The sequence below is a fragment of the Lepidochelys kempii genome, chromosome 1, assembly GCF_965140265.1.
Source record: "Lepidochelys kempii isolate rLepKem1 chromosome 1, rLepKem1.hap2, whole genome shotgun sequence".
NCBI lineage: Eukaryota > Metazoa > Chordata > Testudines > Cheloniidae > Lepidochelys > Lepidochelys kempii.
The window spans coordinates 14,657,568-14,675,389 of record NC_133256.1 but is presented as its reverse complement, the minus strand read 5'-3'; the positions used below and the strand labels follow the sequence as shown (position 1 = coordinate 14,675,389).

Here is a 17,822-nt window from a genome sequence, read left to right as displayed (position 1 = left end):
TCCTCCCCCACTCTGAACTCTAGGGTACAGATGTGGGGACCTGCATGAAAAACCTCCTAAGCTTATCTTTACCAGCTTAGGTCAAAACTTCCCCAAGGTAACAAATATTACCCCCGTTGTCCTTGGAATGGCCGCTACCACCACCAAACTAATACTGGTTACTGGGGAAGAGCTGTTTGGACGCGTCCTTCCCCCCAAAATACTTCACAAAACCTTGCACCCCACTTCCTGGACAAGGTTTGGTAAAAAGCCTCACCAATTTGCATAGGTGACCACAGACCCAGACCCTTGGATCTTAAGAACAATGAACAATCCTCCCAACACTTGCACCCCCCCTTTCCTGGGAAATGTTGGATAAAAAGCCTCACCAATTTGCATAGGTGACCACAAACCCAAACCCTTGGATCTGAGAACAATGAAAAAGCATTCAGTGTTTTACAAGAAGACTTTTAATAAAAAATAGAAGTAAATAGAAATAAAGAAATCCCCCCTGTAAAATCAGGATGGTATATATCTTACAGGGTAATTAGATTAAAAAAACATAGAGAACCCCTCTAGGCAAAACCTTAAGTTACAAAAAAGATACACAGACAGAAATAGTTATTCTATTCAGCACAATTCTTTTCTCAGCCATTTAAAGAAATCATAATCTAACACATACCTAGCTAGATTACTTACTAAAAGTTCTAAGACTCCATTCCTGTTCTGTCCCCGGCCAAGACGACTACAGACAGACCCTTTGTTCCTCTCCCTCCTCCCAGCTTTTGAAAGTATCTTGTCTCCTCATTGGTCATTTTGGTCAGGTGCCAGCGAGGCTACCTTTAGCTTCTTAACCCTTTACAGGTGAGAGGAGCTTTCCCCTGGCCAGGAGGGATTTCAAAGGGGTTTACCCTTCCCTTTATATTTATGACACGCCCCCCAAATCTCAGCTAGGGTGAAACACTGGCTGGGATTTCTTCCTGGAGCTCTAGGAAAACAGAGTTAATAAGACACATGCATCTCTAAATATACTACCAAGTACATAAAGACTAACAATATTTTCCACATCTCAAGGACGATTTTAACCAGTTGATTCTGGGAAACTTTCACGGGAGAGTGCATCAGCCACTTTGTTAGAAGCTCCTGAGATGTGTTGGATGTCGAAATCAAAATCTTGGAGAGCTAAACTCCACAGAAGAAGTTTTTTGTTAGTTTCTTTGACGGTGTGAAGCCACTTTAGTGCAGCATGGTCGGTTTGCAGGTGGAAACGCCGTCCCCAAACATATGGGCGTAGCTTTTCCAGAGCGTAGACAATGGCATAACATTCTTTTTCAGTGACTGACCAGTTGCTTTCCCTCTCAGACAGTTTTTTGCTGAGAAACACTACAGGGTGGAATTCTTGATCAGGTCCTTTCTGCATTAAAACTGCTCCCACACCACGCTCGGATGCATCTGTGGTTACTAGGAACGGTTTGTCAAAGTCTGGGGCCCTTAGTACAGGGTCAGACATGAGTGTCGCTTTAAGCTTGTTAAAGGCCTTCTGACACTTTCCGGTCCACTGAACAGCATTTGGCTGTTTCTTTTTGGTTAGGTCTGTCAGTGGGGCAGCCATTTGGCTGTAGTGCGGTACAAATCGTCTGAAATAACCAGCCAAGCCTAAGAAGGATTGAACCTGTCTCTTTGACTTTGGGACAGGCCACTTTTGGATAGCATCCACTTTGGCCTGTAGGGGGCTGATAGTTCCTTGACCCACCTGGTGTCCAAGGTAAGTCACTCTGTTTAGGCCTATTTGACACTTCTTAGCCTTAACAGTTAGTCCTGCCTCCCTTATGCGCTCAAGGACTTTTTGTAGATGTTCCAGGTGGTCTGCCCAGGAATCCGAAAATATGGCCACATCGTCAAGGTAGGCGACTGCATATTCTCCTAATCCCGCTAGGAGACCATCTACAAGTCTTTGGAAAGTGGCGGGTGCATTTCGCAGCCCGAAAGGGAGTACATTAAATTCATACAGCCCGAGATGTGTGATGAAGGCTGACCTTTCCTTGGCAGATTCATCTAGCGGTACCTGCCAGTACCCCTTGGTTAAGTCCAAGGTAGAGATGAACTGGGCCCTTCCCAGTTTCTCTAATAGTTCATCTGTGCGTGGCATGGGATAGTTGTCTGGGCAAGTTACAGCATTTAGCTTACGGTAGTCCACGCTAAAACGTATTTCCCCATCTGGTTTGGGAACTAGAACCACTGGAGATGCCCATGCACTTTCAGAGGGGCGGATTACACCCATCTGTAACATATCCTGGATCTCCCGTTCTATAGCAGTTTTAGCTTGAGGAGACACCCGGTAAGGTTGGACCCTAATTGGGTGAGCATTACCTGTGTCAATGGAGTGGTATGCCCGTTCAGTCAGTCCTGGGGTGGCTGAGAACGTTGGCGCGTAGCTAGTGCACAGCTCCTGGATCTGCTGTCGCTGCATACGCCCAAGGGTCATGGAGAGGTTCACCTCTTCCACACCACCAGCACATTTCCCTTCGTAGTAGACACCTTCAGGCCACTCAGCGTCGTCTCCTCCCTGGGCTGTAAACTGACAAACCTTTAATTCTCTGGAATAAAAGGGCTTTAGAGAATTAATATGATACACCTTAGGCTTTCGGTTGGAGGTGGGGAATGCTATGAGATAATTAACAGCTCCCAGGCGCTCCTGGACCACGAATGGCCCTTCCCACGATGCTTCCATTTTATGGGCCTGGAGCGCCTTTAAGACCATGACCTGGTCTCCTACTTTGAAGGAACGCTCTCTGGCATGTTTATCATACCAGGCTTTTTGCTCTTTTTGAGCATCCTTTAAGTTTCCTCTAGCAAGGGCTAAAGAGGTTCGGAGGGTGTTTTGTAGGTTGGTTACAAAGTCCAGAATGTTAGTTCCTGGAGAAGGTGTAAATCCCTCCCATTGCTGCTTCACCAACTGCAATGGCCCCTTAACCTCACGGCCATATACAAGTTCAAATGGGGAAAACCCTAAACTGGGATGTGGTACAGCTCTGTAGGCAAAGAGCAACTGCTGCAATACTAGGTCCCAATCATTGGAGTGCTTATTTACGAATTTACGTATCATGGCCCCCAAAGTTCCATTAAACTTCTCCACCATGCCATTTGTTTGATGATGGTAAGGAGTGGCAACCAAGTGATTTACCCCATGAGCTTCCCAAAGGTTTTTCATAGTTCCTGCCAGGAAATTAGTCCCTGCATCTGTGAGGATGTCAGAGGGCCAACCTACCCTGGCAAAAATGTCTGCTAGTGCCTGGCACACACTTTTAGCCCTGGTGTTGCTTAGAGCTACTGCTTCCGGCCATCGGGTGGCAAAATCCATGAAAGTCAGTATGTACTGCTTTCCTCTGGGTGTCTTTTTCGGAAAAGGACCCAGAATATCCACAGCTACTCGCTGAAATGGAACTTCAATGATGGGGAGTGGCTGGAGAGGAGCTTTGACCTGGTCTTGGGGTTTTCCCACTCTTTGGCACACCTCACAAGACTGGACATAGGTAGAAACATCCTTGCCCATTCCCTCCCAGTGGAATGACCCCCCCAAACGGTCTTTGGTCCTGTTCACCCCAGCATGGCCACTAGGGTGATCATGGGCTAAGCTCAAGAGCTTGGCCCGGTATTTAGTTGGAACTACCAACTGTCTCTGAGGATGCCAGTCTTCCTGGTGTCCCCCAGAAAGAGTTTCCTTGTATAAAAGTCCTCTTTCTACAACAAACCTGGATCGATTAGAAGAGCTGAGAGGCGGTGGGTTGCTCCGTGCCGCCGTCCAAGCTCTCTGGAGGCTTTCATCTGCTTCCTGTTCGGTCTGGAACTGTTCCCTTGATGCTGGAGACATCAGTTCCTCATGGGATTGTGGACCTAGGCTTGGTCCCTCTGGAAGCGATATAGGGGATGGAGCTGTTTCTGTTGACTGTGAACCGCTCTCCGCTGGTGTACTATGTTGGGATTCAGGCTCCGGCTGAGCCTCTTGTGTAGGGTTATCGGCTGCTGCCAGTTCAGGTTCGGTGGGGCCCTCTGGTGTTGAGGTTGCAAGTACTGGATTCAGTGCTGACACGGGGTCTGGTGTTGGTTGTTCGGCTGGTTCCGGTTCTGGTTCCGTCTGGGTCTCTGGGACTGGATCCACTACTGCTGTTGCAGACATTGGCCTGGGGTCCAGGTCCATCACCTCTGACTGGGTCCTGATAGAAGTTTCCGGAACAGAGCTAGGCCTCACGGCTTGTTTAGCCTGGTTGCGGGTGACCATTCCCACCCTCTTGGCCTGCTTCACATGATTGGCCAAGTCTTCCCCCAACAGCATGGGGATGGGATAATCATCATAGACTGCAAAAGTCCACATTCCTGACCAGCCCTTGTACTGGACAGGCAACTTGGCTGTAGGCAAATTGAAAGAGTTGGACTTGAAGGGTTGAATCGTCACTTGGATCTCTGGGTTGATTAAATTGGGGTCCACTAAGGAAGCATGGATAGCTGACACTTGTGCTCCGGTGTCCCTCCACGCGGTGACCTTCTTCCCACCCACACTCACAGTTTCCCTCCGCTCCAAGGGTATCTGGGAGGTATCTGGGCCTGTGGACCTCTGGTGTGATTCCGGTGCAATGAACTGTAATCTGTTGGGGTTCTTGGGGCAGTTGGCCTTTACATGCCCCAGCTCGTTACACTTAAAACATCGTCCAGCTGACGGGTCACTGGGGCGAGGAGGGTTGCTGGAGAACGGGGTGGTGGGACGATAAGGGGTCTGGAGGGTTCTTTGGGAGGTAGGTGGGGCTTTGGGCGGCCCCCGGTAATAGGGTGTGGTCTGGGGTGGTCCCTTCTGGTCTCCGCTCCAACTGCGACCAGTTTTCTTCTTCTCTGCCACCTCCACCCATCTGGCTCCAATCTCTCCTGCCTCAATTACAGTTTTGGGTTTCCCATCTAGGATGTATCTTTCTATTTCCTCAGGAACACCCTCTAAGAATTGTTCCATTTGCATTAGGAAGGGCAAATTTACTGGAGATTCAACACTTGCTCCTGATATCCAGGCATCCCAATGTTTTACAATGTGGTAGGCATGTCGGGTAAATGACATGTCTGGTTTCCACCTTAGGGCTCTGAACCTCCGACGAGACTGGTCTCCGCTCCAACTGCGACCAGTTTTCTTCTTCTCTGCCACCTCCACCCATCTGGCTCCAATCTCTCCTGCCTCAATTACAGTTTTGGGTTTCCCATCTAGGATGTATCTTTCTATTTCCTCAGGAACACCCTCTAAGAATTGTTCCATTTGCATTAGGAAGGGCAAATTTACTGGAGATTCAACACTTGCTCCTGATATCCAGGCATCCCAATGTTTTACAATGTGGTAGGCATGTCGGGTAAATGACATGTCTGGTTTCCACCTTAGGGCTCTGAACCTCCGACGAGACTGCTCGGGTGTTATCCCCATTCTGACTCTCGCCTTGGATTTAAACAGTTCATACTTGTTCATGTGTTCTTTAGGCATTTCAGCTGCCACCTCAGCTAAGGGTCCACTGAGCTGCGGCCTCAGCTCTACCATGTATTGGTCAGTAGAGATGTTGTACCCAAGGCAGGCCCTTTCGAAGTTTTCTAAGAAGGCCTCAGTATCATCACCTGCCTTGTAGGTGGGGAACTTTCTGGGATGGGAAGTGGTACCTGGAGAAGGATTGCTAGGGTTTGTTGGTATATTCTGCTGGGCCTTTATCCTCTCCATCTCCTCCACATGCTTCCTCTCTTTTTCCTTCTCCTCCTCCTTCAGCCGCATGAGTTCTATCTGTCTTTCATGTTCCCTTTGTTTTTCCTCAGCCTGAAATTTGGCTAATTCCAGCTGTAGTCGAGCTGAGGATTTGGCCATTCTAACCTCTCTGTTTTTAACTAACTTTACACCCGAGGTTTAGAAATAAACAAACAAAACTTGGCTGTAAAATTTTGCTGTGCTGGAATAGAATACCTATTCTCTGATAGTGATTGTCAGCCTACAGAAAAAGACAATTCCCTTGTCTCTGCTCTGGGCCCAAATTAAAGCAAAAACCCTCCAACTACTTGGAAACCTGCTTACCCAGCCCAAAGAAGAAAAAAAATTTCTTTTCAAACCTGTGCTCCTTGTAAAACAAAAAAAAAAAAAATCAAAATCCTAAAAAAAACCCTGCCACTTTTGTCTCCAGGCAAATGGGTAGAGCACACACCCCCTATTTACTTTTAGGAAGAAAAGAAAAGAAAAAAAAACCTCTGGGTTGGAAGACTGTGAATTTCCCTGCAGGAGTTAAGTACCCTGCCTCCAGGCAAAGAAAACCTGCAATTCACAAGATAATCCCCTTTTGTCTCTGCTTGGCCACAAAGCAGAGAGAAACCAAGCTGCTTTCAGTTTCAAAGCTGCCTTCTGGACTTCCTAAAAATTCCTTTTTAAAATCTGTATTTCTAGTTCAAAAAATCTCAACTGGATCTCAAAATGATTTCAGGTTAATCCCACCACTGTGCCACCATGTCAAGGTTCCTCCCCCACTCTGAACTCTAGGGTACAGATGTGGGGACCTGCATGAAAAACCTCCTAAGCTTATCTTTACCAGCTTAGGTCAAAACTTCCCCAAGGTACAAAATATTACCCCCGTTATCCTTGGAATGGCCGCTACCACCACCAAACTAATACTGGTTACTGGGGAAGAGCTGTTTGGACGCGTCCTTCCCCCCAAAATACTTCACAAAACCTTGCACCCCACTTCCTGGACAAGGTTTGGTAAAAAGCCTCACCAATTTGCATAGGTGACCACAGACCCAGACCCTTGGATCTTAAGAACAATGAACAATCCTCCCAACACTTGCACCCCCCCTTTCCTGGGAAATGTTGGATAAAAAGCCTCACCAATTTGCATAGGTGACCACAAACCCAAACCCTTGGATCTGAGAACAATGAAAAAGCATTCAGTGTTTTACAAGAAGACTTTTAATAAAAAATAGAAGTAAATAGAAATAAAGAAATCCCCCCTGTAAAATCAGGATGGTATATATCTTACAGGGTAATTAGATTAAAAAAACATAGAGAACCCCTCTAGGCAAAACCTTAAGTTACAAAAAAGATACACAGACAGAAATAGTTATTCTATTCAGCACAATTCTTTTCTCAGCCATTTAAAGAAATCATAATCTAACACATACCTAGCTAGATTACTTACTAAAAGTTCTAAGACTCCATTCCTGTTCTGTCCCCGGCCAAGACGACTACAGACAGACCCTTTGTTCCTCTCCCTCCTCCCAGCTTTTGAAAGTATCTTGTCTCCTCATTGGTCATTTTGGTCAGGTGCCAGCGAGGTTACCTTTAGCTTCTTAACCCTTTACAGGTGAGAGGAGCTTTCCCCTGGCCAGGAGGGATTTCAAAGGGGTTTACCCTTCCCTTTATATTTATGACAGGGTCCCACCTGGGCCTAGAAAGGACAGAGAGTGTCTCTAAGCACCCCACATGCCTGCAGCAACCCTACAGAAGACAAGCATGTCACAAGGATCCCCTGAGACTTACCCATGACAAGTCAGAGAATTTCACTTCCCTAGGCACTGGAGAAGTTTGCTTTGGATTACATCAGACTCTCTCATGACCACTAATTCTGTTCACTCCCCTGCCTCGCCTCACCCCACCCCAATATAAATAGCACCCTGCTGTGAGACATCGCCAGGAAGAGCCTAGGACAGGGGTGGGCAAACTTTTCGGCTCAAGGGCCACATCGGGGTGCAAAACTCTATGGAGGGCCGGGTAGGGAAGGCTGTGCCTCCCCAAACAGCCTGGCCCCCGCCCCCATCCGACCCCTCTCACTTCCTGCCCCCTCAGAACCCCCCCACCCATCCAACCCCTCCTACTCCTTGTCCCCTGGCCGTCCTCTCCCAGGACACCCCCCCGCCTCGACCACCCCCCAGGACTCTACCCCCATCCAACCCCCCCGTTCCCCATCCTCTGCCCCATCCAACCGCCCCCTGCTCCCTGTCTGCCCCCCGGGACCCCCTGCCCCATATCCAACCCCCTGGTCCCGGCCCCCTTACCATGCCACTCAGAGCAGCATGTCTGGAGCCGCACAGCTGGAGCCAGACGCACTGTCCTGCATGACCACGCAGCCCCGCTACGCAGAGCCCTGCCCGTGCGGCCACGTGGCTGCAGTGAAGGGGGAACAGTGGCGGAGGGGCCAGGGGCTAGCCTCCCCGGCCAGGAGCTCATGGGCTGGGCAGGACGGTCCCGCGGGCCAGATGTGGCCCACGGGCCGTAGTTTACCCACTTCTGGCCTAGGAAATGATCAGCTGGGCGACTTCATAGCCGCACGGGCTGACGCTAGACCCCAGCAACAGGTGCAAGGCACCTCGGCACCTTGCATAAGGCCTTGATCTTGCAGCCTTCACCTGAGCAAGTGTCCCACTCACTTTGATGAGAGTTATACTTGCGTAAGAACTGCAGGATCAAGCCCTTAATTGCTTACTGGCTGCTTTGTAAGCCAGCCGGTACCCCCTGGAGCACTGTTCACACAGCCCTAGAAAACTGGTAAAACCAGCTCTGCACAGACTGACTGTGCTGGGCTTTCCGGGACATGCCTTCCTTAGCAAGGCCTTAGCTGCCAGAGGGTTTTTCCTGGGGCAAGAAGCTGCTGTTGAAGGGTTGGAGGGGCTGAATATATATATAAGATAGGTTTCCGAGTAACAGCCATGTTAGTCTGTATTCGCAAAAAGAAAAGGAGGACTTGTGGCACCTTAGAAACTAACCAGCTTATTTGAGCATAAGCTTTCGTGAGCTACAGCTCACTTCATCGGATGCATCCTGTGGAAAATACAGAAGATGTTTTTATACACACACAAAGCATGAAAAAATACCTCCCCACACCCCACTCTCCTGCTGGTAAATAGCTTATCTAAAGTGACCACTCTCCTTACAATGTGTATGATAATCAAGGTGGGCCATTTCCAGCACAAATCCAGAGTTTAACAAGAACGTCTGAGGAACGGGAGGGGGGTTAGGTTGTTTCCCCTTGTTTTCCTAACCCCCCTCCCGTTCCTCAGACTTTCTTGTTAAACCCTGGATTTGTGCTGGAAATGGCCCACCTTGATTATCATACACATTGGAAGGAGAGTGATCACTTTAGATAAGCTATTTACCAGCAGGAGAGTGGGGTGGGGGGAGGTATTTTTTCATGCTTTGTGTGTGTATAAAAACATCTTCTGTATTTTCCACAGGATGCATCTGATGAAGTGAGCTGTAGCTCACGAAAGCTTATGCTCAAATAAGCTGGTTAGTTTCTAAGGTGCCACAAGTACTCCTTTTGTTTTTGCGAATACAGACTAACACGGCTGTTACTCTGAAACCTGTGTTTATAATGCTTAGTTTGGGGATAATATCCCTTTAATGTTGGTTCACCCTTAAGTTATTGATACAAACTCTCAAATCCCCCTCTCTGTTCCTCAGCAGGAGGTCACAAATGCATGGATCTCCTCCCTTGACACTACGAAGGAGAGGGAAGGGCTTTCCCAAATTACCTGAATGCCCTCTCCTGGTCTGGGTACTCCACTAACCAATTTATTTGAGCATAAGCTTTCGTGAGCTACAGCTCATTTCATCGGATGCATAAAGATGTTTTTATGCACACAAATCACTACAAAAGGTTCTCTCCCCCCACCCCACTCTCCTGCTCCAGAGCATTAGGACACTTGGTGAAGAAATAGGTTTAGAGTTACACTGCCTGGAATGATTAAAGGGAGCAGGATAAAATTATATGGTGGGATAATAAATGGCACAAGTAATAAAAATTCACCACCTCTGGGCATGTCAGGGGATAGAAAAAGACATTACATTGTATGATGCTTTCTAGGGGGAAAAAGTCAGAGTATCATAAACCATCTATAACGCACCATAAATATACATAGCACGTTTGCTCCAGAGTAGACCAAGGACCCAGTCCAACTTCCACTAAAGATAACAGGAGTTGGATCAGGTTCAACAAACAGGTCCCATGCTCAGATCATCATCCAGCTAGACCCCTGGGTCAGTATGACTATGCCTTGCAAAGGTATCTTCTCTAGCCCTAAGGATGCAGGCTCCCCACCCCACAGTAATTCCAAGACAGGTACAGTGATTTGTAGCAGCAGTTCAATAAAAATTAGAAGGTAAGTGTCAATCCACATCGCGAGGGGGAAGCCTGGGAGATTAACAGGCTACATCTAAAGGGAAAGAAACAGAAAAAAGGATATCTTAGGGCTTGTCTACACCATGCAGCTTTTAGCAACAAGGCTGTGTTGCCACAGCCTTGTTGCTAAAAGTCAGCATGTAAATGCTCTTTGTCAGTACTTTGTCGGCACTTTTGCCAACCAAATACTTCCAGCTCCGCAAGAGCGCTCCTGCCAACAAAGCCGTGTTCACACTGCCACTTGTGTTGGCAAAACTTGTCTTTCGTGGGGGGGCTTTAAGTACTTGTGAAAGACAAAAGTTTTGTCGACAACTTCACAGTGTAGACAAAACCCCTAGTCTCTTCCCAATAAAGAAAAATCTTGCTTTTTGGGGCAGGTGGAGAAAAACCCCTGCTGAAAGAAAAAGGGTGGAGAAGAGTTAGGTCAGAAGCATGAAGGTAGTAATTCCTGTTTCCATTGTAATCAAGGGGAGCTACCCATATCCCAAGGCTGGAGAATCAGGCCTACTGTTTAACACAATGACGCTACTCCAGCAGAGGTTTGCTTTAGATTTAGCACAAGGTCAGTATTAAAGTGGCCCCAGCTACATACATAGCAATGAGGTGAATGAGAAAACTAAAGGCAGGAAAGGGCTAACTTTGCTGCAGTGGGGAATGGGAGGGATGGGACACACACACACAGAATCTCAGCTGGTGCAAATGAAGGGAGTGCCAAAGAACTCAATAGAGCTGCCCCCATTCTCCCCTGGTGCAATCTTGGCCCATTGTCTCTAATCAACTGGAAGTGCTTGAGTCAGGGTAGCGGGAGCAGCTCTCCCTGCTGCATCCAAGCACTGTCGAGGCCCCTAAAGCTAGGTCTACATAGGGATAAAACCTGCGGCTGGCCTGGGTCAACCAGAGCTGAAAAATCACTGTGTAGATGCTTGGGCTGCAGCCTGAGCTCTGGGACCTAGCGAGGGTGGAGGACTTTTATCCCTGTGTTGTAGAGCAGGCCTGTGGCCGCCCATGCTCCTAGAACTTCCCACAAGGCTTTGGGATGCTGCAGAGAGAGCCTGCCAAACTAGCCCTGTGACCCCAGAGCACAAGATAAGGATGCTCAGGACCTCACCCCCAGGGTCATATCTTATAGGATGCAGTTAGAGGAGACTTCTGCTTGAGATAGTCGTAAGATGTGAGGAGGGGCTGACAGCACCAAAGAGTTGAGGGGGGAAGGGAAGAGGCCGCTATCCCCCTGCCAGAGTTACAGGAGCTGACTCTGGGGATTGCACCCTTAGAAAGTTTGCAGATGACACTAAGCTGTGGGTGGGTGGGGGGGTGGGGGGGGAGAATATGCTGGAGGGTAGGGATAGGGTCCAGAGTGACCTAGACAAATTGGAGGATTGGGCCAAAAGAAATCTGATGAGGATCAACAAAGGACAAGTGCAGAGTCCTGCACTTAGGATGGAAGAATCCCATTCACTGCTACAGACTACGGACTGAATGGCTTGGCAGCAGTTCTGCAGAAAAGAACCTGGGGTAGACAGTGCTCAGGGAAGGAGGCAGGGACTCCTGGAAATAACCAGCTGTGAGCATGTAACTAGAGACAGGTTTCAGAGTAGCAGCAGTGTTAGTCTGTATCCACAAAAAGAAAAGGAGTATTTGTGGCACCTTAGAGACTAACCAATTTATTTGAGCATAAGCTTTCGTGAGCTACAGCTCACTTCATCAGATGCATTCAATGAAGTGAGCTGTAGCTCACGAAAGCTTATGCTCAAATAAACTTGTTAGCCTCCAACGTGCCACAAGTCCTCCTTTTCTTTTTGTAACTAGAGATTGTCTGGTAACCAACATGCACCAGTGGCCAGAGCTATGGTTGCACTCAAAAGTCAGGGAAGGACAATCTGAACATTCTCATAGGGCCCGACCTAAAGCCTGGGAATCTAACAGGCTCTTAACGTGAGGAGGTTTTGATTTCCTAGGTGTTTCTATTGTTTTATAAAGAGGTAAATTCAAAGCCGTCCCTTAGGTAGGTGATGTGGCTGGACATCACAAGGGTGCCAGAAGTGAAATAATATTTGCACAATGTGAAGTCAGAAATGTAATATGCCTTGAGCAGAAAGCTTTCCACGGTGCCCTTCCCTTCATGGGCCATGCCAACCTTTATGCTCCTAAAGTGTGAATTTTGCTGACTTCAGACGTACAGGGTCTTCTCCTAAATCGTTTCATGCATGCACAGGCAGGCCCACAGGACCAGCAGCGGAAACGTGGGAGATCAGGGTTGATTGCCTGCTCTGCTACAAACTTCCTGTGTGCGCCTGGGCATGTCACCTAGCCTGTCTTTGCTGCAGTTCCCAGTCTGTAAAATGGGGATAACAGCACTTTCATAACCTCACAGGGGTGTTGGGAGGATGAATGCATTGAAAGATTGTGAGGCACTCAGATACCGCAGTAATGGGAGCCATATAAGAACCTTAGATAGATGGGCAGTTCAGGGACTCCATATTCAATTCTGGTATCATAGCGCCTCTGACTGAGCTTGCTACTGTAAAAGCCAGGCACAGACTAAATAATTTGGGGCAGCAGCAGGGTAGTGGTTTATCTAGCAAAGGGACCTCAGAAGAAATACAGAGAGGCATTGCTGGCACCTGATGGCATATATCACATTGGTAGATGTGCAGGTGAACGTGACAGAGCGAGCCAGAAGAGTACCCAGAAGTCACCTACTACAGGACAGGCCTAACAAAGAAAATAACAGAACGCCACTAGCCACCACCTTCAGCCCCCAACTAAAACCCCTCCAACGCATCATCAAGGATCTACAACCTATCCTGAAGGATGACTCATCACTCTCACAGATCTTGGGGGACAGGCCAGTCCTTGCTTACAGGCAGCCCCCCAACCTGAAGCAAATACTCACCAGCAACCACACAACAGAACCACTAACCCAGGAACCTATCCTTGCAACAAAGCCCGTTGCCAACTGTGTCCACATATCTATTCAGGGGACACCATCCTAGGGCCTAATCACATCAGCCACACTATCAGAGGCTGTTCACCTGCACATCCACCAATGTGATATATGCCATCATGTGCCAGCAATGCCCCTCTGCCATGTACATTGGTCAAACTGGACAGTCTCTACATAAAAGAATAAATGGACACAAATCAGACATCAAGAATTATAACATTGAAAAACCAGTCGGAGAACACTTCAATCTCTTTGGTCACTCAATTACACACCTAAAAGTGAAAAGAAAAGGAGTACTTGTGGCACCTTAGAGACTAACCAATTTATTTGAGCATGAGCTTTCGCGAGCTACAGCTCACTTCACGAAAGCTCATGCTCTTCACGAAAGCTCATGCTCAAATAAATTGGTTAGTCTCTAAGGTGCCACAAGTACTCCTTTTCTTTTTGCAAATACAGACTAACACGGCTGTTACTCTGAGACCTAAAAGTGGCAATTCTTCAACAAAAAACAGACTCCAAGGAGAGACTGCTGAATTGGAATTAATTTGCAAACTGGATACAATTAACTTAGGCTTGAATAGAGACTGGGAGTGGATGGGTCATTACACAAAGTAAAAACTATTTCCCCATGTTTATTCCCCCTTACCACCCCCCACTGTTCCTCAGATGTTCTTGTCACTGCTGGAAATGGCCCACCTTGATTATCACTACAAAAGGTTTTCCCCCCACCCTGCTCTCCTGCTGGCAATAGCTCACCTTAAGTGATCACTCTGGTTACGGTGTGTATGGTAACACCCACTGTTTCATGTTCTCTACGTACATAAATCTCCCCACTGTATTTTCCATTGAATGCATCTGATGAAGTGAGCTGTAGCTCACAAAAGCTTATGCTCAAATAAATTGGTTAGTCTCTAAGGTGCCACAAGTCCTCCTTTTCTTTTTCCTCACACAAGTCACCAAAATGGCCTGTTTCTCTGGATGGTGATGTAACAAGAGCTACCTCAAGAATAACCCAGCCCTGTATTTTCAGTTTCACCTCTGCTGTGCTCTTCAGCTAGGTAGTTCTCTACTCCTCCACTCTCTCCTGCCAGAGATAAGGAGTCTGGACAAACAGCACGTTTCAAAAGACATCCCATGCATGCAGGAATAACTATTACCCTACGAGTCAAGCAAACAAGAAGCATGCATGTAATATGTGCATAGCTAGAGAGCAAACATGTAATATACTGTTGTGTGTGTGTGCATGCAACCATGCACATGCACGCACACTGCTCCCCTCTACAACAAATATTTATAATTATTCAATGTTGGGTCATAGACCCTGTACTGCTAACAGCTAATGGAGATTCTCCTTCCGCTCAGCTGAGTGCTACAAAGTACACCACCTGCACCTCTTCCAAGGATAATCAGCTCTCTGGAGGGGCCGTCAACAGGAATCAAACCCTCAGTCTTTAGCTTCAAAGCACAGATTCTACAGCTTAAGCAGAAAGACTAAATTCATTAGCTGTGAACAGCAGCCAGTGGCCTTTCTCTGTGGATCTGCCACGCAGCTGGACAGACACACATCTGGCCAGGGTCCCTGGTTCTTAGCTCTGTGCCAGCTCTTTTGTCTTTGACCTTCCATCATGACCACCACCAAGGGTCCAATCCTGGGATGATCTGGCTGTAGACGCTCGCAGCAGGAGATGTTACTTGTGCATGTGATTTCAGCCAGAGTAATCGGTTACCTAGAGAGAGGATTGCCTTGTGCTGACTCAAGCACAAAGTCAGCCCCATGGAAGATTGCTATGCTAACAAGCACCAGCACATACAGCATGGCCCTCTGAAATCTCTATTGGTTACACAACTGTGTAGCCATAAAAATCAGGCAGCTGGAACACCGCCACCTGCCAGATAAAACACCAGCTCGGCCATGTGGCGACACACAAACACGCCCCTGCCCCTTTCCAGAAACATACCTCTTTTCAGAGTGGTCCACGAGCACTTTCCCTGTCCTCCTCCCTACTCCAGCCAGACAGATGCAGCAAGAAAAAGCAGCCAGAGAATTTAACAGGAAGTTTCCTGATCACTGCCCTGCTTTTACCTCTGGTTCGTGTCTGATTATTCACCCCCACCCCATCCCCAAACAAACCGCTTACTTTCCCTCACCACAAAGCTCAGAACACTGAGGAGCGAATAGGCAGTTCTGTTCTTGGTGATAAATCTGAGTGCCAAGCATGTAAGCCACACCCTGCAGGACATGCAAGGCAGGTAAATTAGTTGTGTGCATTTGTACCTGTGATCCCTACAGAGCGGGCAGCGTACCTGGCTCCTAGCTGTCTAAGGGGAAGTCTATCTGAGGCTTCTTTACCAAAAGTTTCCCTCTGGCAGTAGCAGGGCTGGTAGTTGCGGGCATTTTAACTACCGGGGCCTGACTTTCAGAGGTGTCACACACTGCAGGGTGCAGCTCCCACTGACTTCAGCTGGAGGTGGGGGTGCTCAGCAACTCCGTGAATCAGACCCCTGGTCAGAGCAGGCAGCAGCAGGACCCATAGTTGCCCTAACACAGGACAGTGCATGGAGGTCTCCGGATGGGTATCTACATTAGGCTTTTTTGCCAAAAATGTTCCCCTGTTGCTAGCGGCTGCTGCCCGTGTCAGAGCCCAAGCTCGGGCTTCAGCTCCAGCCTGGAAACCCAACGAGTGGGGAGGGTCTCGGAGCCTGGGCTCCAGCCCGAGTCCAAACGTCTGCACTGCTATTTGTAGGCCCTCAGACTCCCTGCCTTTCGGGGTGTTTCTGCTGTGTAGACGGTCCCAGGAGGCTAAGGCCCCAGTTCAGCAACGTACCTACGCAGATGCTTAACTTGAAGCACAGGAGCACGGTTGACTTGAGTGGGAATACTCCTATCTAAAGTTAGGTACTTAATTAGCTATGCAGTGTTCCTGAATTGGGGACCTCTGGCGGCAGGGGATTCTCATCAGCAGAGGGCCCTCAGCTCTGGGACCGCTCCCCTTGTCACCCAGAACAGCTCCCCCTCGCCATTTTACCCCAAGCATCAGCTCCTTAGGCTCTGCATTCGCGCTGGGTGGGCTGGCATGGCGATGGCTGTTGCCTCCCCTAGGTAGTGGATAGGGTGTTTAAATTTGGAAAAGGCTCCCACAGGCTGCAGGGAGGGGCGCACATGAAATCCCTGGGCAAACACCAGCAAGGCCACTTACTCCAAGAGCTCTTGCTCTGCCGTGTGCCGAGGGTCTCATGGCCTGAGGCGAGCTGCCCTTTGACCGGGGAGTTCAAGGGAAGATCCTAACCCAGCACCCACCAGCCTGCCCGAGCCCAGGGCGGAGGCAGAACACTTCTGCGGCTCCTGCGGCCTGACAGGCACGCCGCAAACTTGGGAACACATGGAAACCCAGCCGGAGACCCCGCAACCAGCCGCAGAAGAATAGACACGGGGGGGGGGGATGCTCCCCTCCCCCCTCGGAGCCAGGCAGGCACCAGACTCCGCATTTCTCTAGTCGTTGCCCTTGAACGCTGGCTCTTTGGTGGGAAAACATCCCCCCCCCGCCCCCCAGGCAGCCAGGCACCCCCGCCCCTGCACCTGGAGGAGGATTTTTAGGCTGGGGGAGGGACACTCCATGCAAATGGCAACACGCTGGCTCCCGCAGCGGCCCCTTCCAGCTCCACGCCACTTCCCCGCGGCGGTGCATTTGCCGAGCTGGGCGCCCGGTGCATGGCCAGGGCGCCCGTGCCTGGGTCTGATGCCCAGAGCGGGTGGCCCTGCAGCCTGCGAGAGCAGAGCCCGGCCCGCCCCCGCTGCGCCCCTCACCTGCTGGCTGGGCTTGTCCCGAGAGCGGCTCGGCCAGCGGCGGAGCGGCCAGATGTTGCCTCCGCTCTGCAGCTGCAACGCCGTGTGCCGGCTCCAGGCGGCAGCGCCGCCCGGCCTCCACGGGGAGGGGCTGCCGGGGGGGCAGGCAGCTTGCGCCTGCGCTGGCTGAGACTCATGCCCAGGGAGGGAGCCGTGTGTGTGTGTGTGTCCAGGGAGGATCAGGTGCAGCGCGGGGGGCTGGGACAGTGACTTCCCCCTTTTACAGCTGTTCTGAGCTGGGATTTAAGGTCGCTCGCCTGGGGCTTTTAGGTGGGGGAGAAGACCTGACACTTGATTTCAGCCAGGCTGCGGGCACCCTAGGGAGATGAGATCCAGGTGCAATCTCCACAGCAGGCTGCGGGACCGGGCTCAAGGAGTAGCGATCCGTGGGTTTGCTGCCAAACTGGGAGGAGGTGGTGGGATCCCACAGGGGGTCTGTCCTGGGGCGGGACGGTTCACTGTGTTCATTAATGACTTGGATAATTAGGGGGAGCCTACACTTCTAAAATGGGCACAGGAGGGAGCTGCGGGCCTGCCGGCGGAGAGGGTTGCAATTCAGTGTGTCCTTGAGAAACTGGACAATGGGTCTGAACGATGAAATTCAGTAAAGGCAAGTGAAAAGCGCTGCACTTAGGAAGGAATAAAATGAGAAGCACAATTACAAAATGGCAGCGTGGATTTAATTGAAATCACTAGTCCGGAAGACTCGATTTAATCCTCGATTTTCTACATAAAAGTGCCTTCTGGACTATGCCGCTGCAGCAGTTTCACTTTTGTTTCTACTGCCTGTCCCTCCCTTCTCACAGTTATCTCCCGCCTTCTTCTCCTTGTCCAGATCTATTCTGCCCCCACCCATCTTCTATTCATTGAACTTTTT

The 17,822-nt window shown here is 49.4% G+C and overlaps 1 protein-coding gene across 7 annotated transcripts in view; it reads right to left on the bottom strand.

Annotated features, from left to right (window-relative positions):
* CAPN5 (calpain 5) overlaps positions 1–17,097 on the bottom strand; it is a 148,004-nt gene extending 130,907 nt beyond the window's left edge. For 3 of the 7 annotated variants that reach the window (XM_073335252.1, XM_073335258.1, XM_073335268.1), the window contains exon 1: positions 16,907–17,097. The gene's annotated coding sequence lies outside the window, so the exon portion shown is untranslated. Of the gene's footprint in view, positions 1–678; positions 879–2,349; positions 2,551–16,906 lie in introns of those variants that run through there. The other 4 variants (XM_073335229.1, XM_073335275.1, XM_073335238.1 and 1 more) reach the window with 3 other exon arrangements.
* Between the last annotated feature and the right edge of the window lie 725 nt (positions 17,098–17,822).